Raw genomic sequence first — 7,500 nt, forward strand, 5'->3', positions numbered from 1 at the left:
AAGTAGATTTTTTTTTTTCATGTAAAAAACCAAGTCAGATCATCATCGATATAAGCCAGCGGCTTTATCGCCCGTATGAAGTGACCCAATGAATGTTTTCGACAAATTTAATCGAAATCCGATAATCTCTTTCCAAGATATCTCACCGAAACGCAGGCATTATCGGCAGATAGTAAATATGCGCTTATAATGGTTGTTGTGATTACCCCAAGCATAGTTATCCCCATTGCAACAAAGAAAAGGGAAACCTTCAAATAAATCCATTATCCAATATGTTCAGGACAGGTATCTTGGAAATGTTCAATCACTAGCCGATAACTTGCAGGTGTCTTAGCGGAGGCTGGCAATCTCTGACTGTCTTTTCTAATTACCCTTCAGATGTTTCTGGATTTATTTTGTATGATTCCTGAAACCTAATAGAAAAATGACTCAAATAATTTGATGCCCCAAGAACGTGTATGGGCTAAGAAATCTATTTGAATTCGATATTTGTTCAGTCATGACTAAGCCAAAACATTTATAATAATTAAGACTCTGAAATCTTTTAGTTTTAATTGGCGTGGTCGTTGCGGTTTGGTTACCAAATAACATGGAAAATATAGTGCACATGACTAATTACCTAGTTATAAGAGAGAGAGAGAGAGAGAGAGAGAGAGAGAGAGAGAGAGAGAGAGAGAGAGAGAGAGAGAGAGAGAGAGAGAGAGAAATTAACTGTAATCACCACAGCAATGGTCATCGAAGTTGAAAATACAACACTTGCTTGAACTTACTATATATTATTTGTAGCCAAAAAACATGAGAGAGAGAGAGAGAGAGAGAGAGAGAGAGAGAGAGAGAGAGAGAGAGAGAGAGAGAGAGAGAGAGAGAGAGAGGATATACCTGTCGTCACCAAAGCAATGGGCATAGACGTTGAAAATACAATACTTGCTTGAAATTATTTATAGCCAAAAAGCATACGAGAGAGAGAGAGAGAGAGAGAGAGAGAGAGAGAGAGAGAGAGAGAGAGAGAGAGAGAGAGATTAAAGCTTAGTTCAGTCATTTGGAATAGAAATCAATTCCTAGCACGTAAAGTCAAGCAAAAACGTTCCGTGAGAAGAAAAAAATAGATAAACGAAAAATGTCTCTTCGACTTTTTCAAGTCTAAATGTAAAATCATCGTGACATGAAGACAAGCTGAATATCCTCGATTGTAATTCCTGATCAAGTTTGATATATATTCTGTATATACAGTATATAATATATGTATATATATATATATATATATATATATATATATATATATATATATATATATGTATGTAGAAGGGAGAGGAAGTAGTCATACCCTGGTGAGGGGTAGGATGCGTGTGCGTGTACATATCTTTTTGACGTTTTGCATATACTAGTGTATATATATATATATATATATATATATATATATATATATATATATATATATATATATATATATATATATATATATACAACAACAAAAACAACAAATGCAGACTCTTGCAGTCCACGGCAGGACAAAGGCCCCAGACATGTCCTTATTAATGTCTAGGGTTTGGCCAATTTTCATCTACATGCTGGTCAACTTCGGATTTGTAATTGTGGGAGATTGTCATATGATTACTCACAGCAAACCTGGGTTGCCTTTACTAGTGCAGCTTTGCTGATCATAGCGATACACAAACTCAAACTCTTTCAGCACGTTAAGCTATCCCCACTCAGAAAGGGATATATATATATATATATATATATATATATATATATATATATAGATAGATAGATAGATAGATATAGATATATATATATACAAAGATATATATATATATATATATATATATATATATGTGTGTGTGTGTGTGTGTGTGTGTGTTTGTGTAGATGGGTGTGCATACGAACTTGCTTACTTTGGTATAAAGCAATACCACAATGATATTCTTGGAAACAATTACGGTCGATTACTTAAATTAAAGTATGATAATGACAATGAACTTTCACCTCTGAAGCTCTACACCAAATGATTCCAATCGGGTTTTCGCGGGGTGAAGCCGTATTGTTTTAAAACATTTGTTATCATGCAACCACATTAATTGATTTCAAGTATTTCTAATCTTAATGCGAATTCTTTTTACGGTTACTTTAGTTCCATCCTTCCTAAATATGTCTTTATCATGCTACACATTCCAGTTAACATTCCAACCTTTCCATCTTCGATTTAATGATTAATTTACCTGTGGCTTTTAATGATTTTCCAGTCATGGAGAATATTCTCTTCCAAATTTCCTTAATGTCTGTTATTGGAACCCTCTTCTGTCTGTTGATGATGATTCTAAATGTCTAAATTCATCAACTCTCTTCAGTTACTCTCATTCTGAATCTAGTTAATTAAGATTCAGATACACCTTCCCATTCTGCTGCGTGGAAGCTTCATGAGCATGTTAATGGCATCTGTCTTCGATTCGTTCTATAATAATAATAATAATAATAATAATAATAATAATAATAATAATAATAATAATAATAATAATAATAATAATTAAAGTAATAATAATAATAATAATAATAATAATAATAATAATAATAATAATAATAATAACTGTTATTATCACTATTGCTAATATCATTATCATTACCATCAAACATATGTCCTCCATAGCCCATATTTATTCCAATCTATTACTGGTACTACACAATACCACTTCAAAATGATTTCTCGTGATATCAGTTATATTCACTATACACTGGAAATATACTTTATAATACTATGCCATTTTCCCTAGGGAGTATAACTCCAAAGGGTGTTTACCGGGTTCTGGACGAGTCTGGTGTAAGGTCGTGGGATGCATGCCCTTCTCAATCCTTTTTTTATTACCCACTACAGTTGTTCCACAACCAGATTCCTAATGAAATGCATGGGGCGGCACTATATTTGTCAATGAAGGTGCCTAAATAGATTATTATTATTATTATTTCTATTATTATTATTATTATTATTATTATTATTATTATTATTATTATTATTATTATTATTAAGTTGCTGAGCTACAACCCTAGTTGGAAAAGCAGGATGCTATAAGCCCGAGGACTCCAACAGGGAAAATAGCCCAGTGAGGAAAGGAAGTAAGGACACTACAAGAGAAGTAATTAACAACCATAATAAGTTATTTCAAGAAGAATAACAACACCGAAATAAATCCGTCATATGTAAACTACAAGAACGTTAAAATGTGCATTTTTGACACCTGGGGAAAATATCTTTTTAACGGGTATTCAAACTATAATTTCAGCATTCTAAATATAAAAACTTTACGAACAAGGGAGTAACTAGCTACACTACATGCCATTGTATGACTTCTAATGCTGTGAGAAATAAAGTCGATTATTGTTAGTTATTCACGACCATTACGAACAGCGTTAACTATGTACAGTGAAGTGGATTTCAGTGCAAAATCAGATGACCAATAAAGTCTTGGCTTTTAACTTAGTTGAGATTCATATTGTATTTACAATATCGCTTAATGATTAGCGCTTGGTCTTTGTTGATAATATTTTATTCCAATATGTTTTGATAAGCCTAAAGTAGTAATAAGAGTTGCATTATAGCAAACTGTTCTATCTTTAGTACACCTCCCACTCCTCTTCACACGTGACAACACTTCACTACCCACAACACTACACAGCCCTGTATGGGCAAGGGCAGTGGTATCATATGATAGGCTTATATATACCAACTAACCTACTATCTAACTTTTAGGTGGCCCGTAAAATCTGCCCCGAAAAATCCACCGAGAAAATTCCGCCCCACCAAATTTTCAACCTCCGTCCAACCAATCCATTTCAATGTTATGATTGTTTGTCCTGTTTGTTTGACTGTGAGTTGTTAGCTTTGTGCTGTAATTAAAGATAATGATTTAGATTTTTATAAAGTACATTAATAAAAAAATTAATACGGTGCGTACAATTTTATAAAACTAAAAAGATGACAGAGTGAAATAAAAGTTTTGATGCAATATGAACTAATTTTCCACCAACTTCTTAAACCTTTTATCAATAAATTCGTATTTTATACCCTTTTCTTTCCTGAATCTCTACGCTTAATATAAGTAACTTTTGTTTGTGCCATAATTTCTTCCCTAAACAAGGCCCCACACAATTTCCATGGATATGGGTGTATCGAAGTGACAGATGACTCTCATTGTCATACCCACCAACAGCATTGTTGTTTCTTAGGATATTTGATAAAATCCTTCACACATTGACATTGTTGCATTGAAGTTCTTCACTTTGTCTCTCATGGCTTTTATAGCTCTTTGGCCATCAATTTCTGCATTATATGAGGTAAGTGACAACCGGCTCACTTGAATTACATTCAGTGTGAACACGGGCACAGCATCCATTATAGTTTTTTTTTTTTTTCACAACGATAATAGGTTCTTGTTTTTTCAGTGTCTTCATGTGTATCGTATATATAATTTTCTTCGTCAACTAATTTTTGTCTTCCTTTCCAGGAAGAAATGTCCGAGAGGGACATGGTTGCAAAAAAATTAAAATTAAAAATTTTCCAAGACAACGATAAGCAAGCGACAATCTAAATTGAATACAATTTTTTGGTATACATTTTCACTTTGAATATCAACTTTATTTTGAGCAAAAAATCGTTTAAGTTTAGATACCAGTTGATTATTTTGAGAAAAAACAATCGTTTAACTATAAATACCAGCTGATCATTTTGAGCAAACAATAGTTTAACTTATGAGATTAACATCATGTTTTGTTATTAGAGGGGTGGAAAATTGGTGGGGTGAAAAAAATAGCGGGGAATTTTTTTTAGGGGTGTAATTTACATGGAACCAACTTTTAAAGCCAACCATAATGTCATTTATAAAGACTAAAACACGAAAGGTTCCCAGAAAATCATGGAAAATCAACAACTGTGGTGGATCTATGTTCACCAATTATCTTGAAAACAACAAAGAAAACTATTTGCATAATCTGTTACTCTCAAGTGACAATGTTTAAATATAAAACGATGGTCTCAATTAGAGTAAAAGAGGCAGCATATCTGACAAGCACAACTGGTCATTAATATTGTCAGGTATGGGATTTTTTTTTACATAATATCTATTGCTTTTATGATTCACTCATAAACGGAAGTATGTTTCTTTCTATTATTAAATCAAAATTTATTGTATTGGAATGCCGTAGTGCATGTATGCAAAAAATAAAAATAAAGTATAAAATATACAAGGATATCAAATGATAACACACACACACACAGATATATATATATATATATATACACTATATATATAAATATATATATATATAGATAGATAGATAGATAGATATATATATATATATGCACTATTCATGAAAAAAAAGGTTGTCACATACTTTTTTTTAGATGAGCAATTTGGAATAGAATGGTCTGTTTATAAAATTCGTAGCAGTTCTACACTACAGAAATTTTCTCATAGGTAAAGGTATTTTGATTGAATTAGAAACAGAAATTACACTTTGAAATCCCTTAAAAAGGACACGTTAGTCGCAATCAAACCAATATACAATATATTTACGAGGAAAAACGTAATGTTCGCCTCCTTTCATATTTCTCGTCTGATCATTATTTTCAGACGTATGAGCATGTCAAAGACACGTGCATAAATGGCGATAGCCTTTATCTACATGGCTAGCGAAACAGTAATGGGTATGACCTACGAGAACAGCAATAATGCACACCAAGCAGAGTGGCATACTGTCCACCTACTGTACAAGGTTCTCAGCAAGTATGCCGTTTCATTCTTCCAAGAGAGCCCGGCCAAATTCTCTAAGGGCACGCCCCAATTGATCCCGTAAATGTTCTACGAGGTTGAATTCTGGACTCAATGCAGACTGCCCCTGGACGTTCAAATCCAGTCCGTGTAAGTCAGTGGTCATCACACGTATCGTCTTGGTACCAGAAACTATTGGGAAACAAAACACGAGCCCATGGAAGAAAGTTCCGATCCAGCAATATTTGATATGCCGGTCACCTTTCGATCCATAATGACAAGCTGACTCTTACGATCTGCCCAAATGGTACCTAACCTGGACAAATCCACCACCTGAGACGTTATCCAGCCTGTGTCCTAGCATCTACTGGAAACAACATAAATCTAGATTCATCTTGAATGAACACATGGTGTCAGTGTTGTACAGTCAAATTTTAGGCCTAAGCCCCACGGTCTCCTGCAAACCGAGTGCAACTTTGACCTCACAACACATTTACGGGATCTGTAACCCATCAGTAAGATTTTGCAGTTCACTGTACTGGCAAGGCCTGGACGTTTCTGACCCTGTATCCACTCTGACCTTAATGTGTTACAGAATTTGAGCGATCGTGACAAGTCAGTCTAGCGAGAACCTGACCATCTTTCCGTGTGCTGACACGTGGGCACCCAGTAGACATCTCTGGATCCAGTGTCCCTGTCTCTCAGTTTCTCCTTAGGATCTGACTAACTGTCTCTCATGTTACCTCTACACAACCAGCAATATCAGTTAGTTATGTCACTGCCATGTTGGTCGTGTTATGTCACTTTCGCAATCTGAACACTAACTAAACCAGGTCAAGTTAGTAACGACTTATTTTGTAACGTTCATAGCCCCTTTTTATAGTGTTTGTTCCATAAGAGTGATATTATCTTGCTCATATCTGCAGTTGACTAGGAACGATAGGTATTTGATAACAAACATTATATTTAACTGTTGTGGTATTCTAATGAATCTTCTTTGTAATAATTTTAAGAGAATGAACAAATTATAAGATTTGTGTGTATCACAAACCTTTTGGTGAATCATGTATTATACATATGTATACAAATACACAATACATAATCATATTTGTATATATATATATATATATATATATATATATATATGTATGTATGTAAGTATGCATGCATGTATATCCCATACACATATATACATACAGTGTATATATATACATGTATATTATATATGTGTATATACATATTTATATATATGTATATATATATGCATACATATCTATATCTATATATATATATATATATATATATATATATATGTGTGTGTGTGTGTGTGTGTGTGTGTGTGTGTACATATACATATGTATATGATACTACACGTATATATATCGGTACATATTTATGTATACATCACACTTATACGCAATTACCTCCTGCTTAATACCAATTTATCAAATACTGGTTAAATGCAAAACTTCACAATAGATGGAGAGAGAGAGAGAGAGAGAGAGAGAGAGAGAGAGAGAGAGAGAGAGAGAGAGAGAGAGAGAGAGAGAGAGAGAGATGTGCCCTTATCTTTATGATCAAACATTCTATGTTCAGAAAAGTCCACGTAAAAAGGGAAGAAGTGGCCCTTGAACGAAGATTGGCACGGTAATACTAGAGTTGCGTAATACCTTCTGAACCCCTAATGCAGTAGGAAGATATAACGTCCATAACAACCAATACATCTAATATATCAACTTGA

This window comes from Palaemon carinicauda, chromosome 13 (genome assembly GCF_036898095.1).
Source record: "Palaemon carinicauda isolate YSFRI2023 chromosome 13, ASM3689809v2, whole genome shotgun sequence".
NCBI lineage: Eukaryota > Metazoa > Arthropoda > Malacostraca > Decapoda > Palaemonidae > Palaemon > Palaemon carinicauda.